The following is a 1,650-nucleotide window of genomic DNA, read 5'->3' on the forward strand; positions in this document are numbered from 1 at the left end:
TTCCTACCCGATTTATACTACCTCTCAGGTCATTCGTACCCACCATAACTATCATCTTGTCTGTTTCATGCCCTCTCTTTATTGCTAAAGCCACTCTTTCTATTGTACCATCAGCCAAGCACTCCTCATGCATACCACTCTCCATACCCTTAATCATAGAATCACCATATATTTTACCACTATTAACTTCATTCAAGTTCACACTCATGGACTCATTCTCTACACTATTCAGCATGACTCTCCCAGCTTCATTACTCAACTCTCTATTACTTACCCCCCCCACTCTCACTACATCTCATTTCTTCTTGGCCACTTGTGGTTTTATTATGTTGACTCCCAATCACTCCCATACTATTTATTACTGAATCATTCACCAAAGACTCACCCATATGTAATCCTGTTCTAGTTACTTCAGCTAAAGTAATCTCTATAGTCCTAATTTCTCTGTTTAACACATTAAACTCAGCTTTAACTTCCAGTATCTCCTTACCGATCACTTCCACTTCCTCATGAAGAAGATGAAGGTCATTTTTCATTTTCATAAACTCCCGCCGAAGTTCTTCCGCTACGGTCCCGATGTCAGCTTCCATTCCTAAACGCTCCAGCCTATCCCGACACTTCTCACATACGTCGACATTTTCTTTCTTTTCATTTTGCCAGACCGACCACAGATCCTTCACATTTTTCGGTGCATACATGTAGCAGTTTCCGCAACGCATCCATTGCGAAAAATCTAACGCTGAGCCAGCCTTTCGTGTAATAGTAGAAGTCCTGCGCGCCGCTGACGTACGTTTCTTGTTGGACGCCATCTTTATACGTTGATATAGTGAAACAAACGGCAGTGAAAACACAATATATACAACACAGTTCTAAACAATAATACCACTGAAGGACACTTGTTTCTAACCGATGCACAATCTTAGCACAATTTGTGACAAAAAGCCACACTATATTTAACTTTAAAAACACGTTTTCTAGACTAGCTTAACTCGACCGCCACATTTACCCAAAAATGTGGAACGCTTCACGATTTTGCGTGTCATCCTTGCGCAGGGGCCATGCTAATCTTCTCTGTATCGTTCCAATTTTAGTATATGTACTGCCGAAGCAAGTACATATACTTGCTTCGGCAGTCTTTGTATCCTTTCCACAGTTAATTTATCCCCTTCAAATCCTGAGGACCAAATCTGAGAACAATAGTCCAAGTGTGGTCTGATCAGAGACTTATACAATGGAATGATAACCCTCTTATCTCCGCAGGTCAGTGTCCTTCTCATAATAGCAGCAATCCTCTGTGTTACCTTCACCACCTTTGCAATATGTCCCCTAAACTTCAGGTTTCTATCAATCATCAACCCCAGATCTCTTGTCTCCCCTACTTCCTCCAGTATAACTATTCCCATAGAGTATGCAGCATCCCATCGATGTTTCCCAAACCTCAAGACCTTACATTTTGCTGCATTAAACTGGTACCCCCATTCATTTGCCCATCTATCTAGCTTATTTAAATCCTCTTGCAGGGCTACCACATCTGCACTATTACTAATAATCCTTCCCAGCTTCGCATCATCCGCAAACAACTGAATATCCCCCTGCAATCCACTGGCTATGTCATTGATATAAAGATTAAACAATATAGGTCCTAGTACT

General features: G+C 41.3%; 1 non-coding gene across 1 annotated transcript; it reads right to left on the minus strand.

The window, feature by feature from the left end:
* Window positions 1-1,008: 1,008 nt before the first annotated feature.
* Window positions 1,009-1,115, minus strand: LOC150093114 (U6 spliceosomal RNA). The gene has a single exon (XR_016550458.1). It is a non-coding gene; the product is annotated as a U6 spliceosomal RNA (small nuclear RNA).
* Between the last annotated feature and the right edge of the window lie 535 nt (window positions 1,116-1,650).

This window comes from Typopeltis vanoorti, chromosome 24 (genome assembly GCF_054136105.1).
Source record: "Typopeltis vanoorti isolate ZY-2024b chromosome 24, IOZ_Tvanoo_1.0, whole genome shotgun sequence".
NCBI lineage: Eukaryota > Metazoa > Arthropoda > Arachnida > Uropygi > Thelyphonidae > Typopeltis > Typopeltis vanoorti.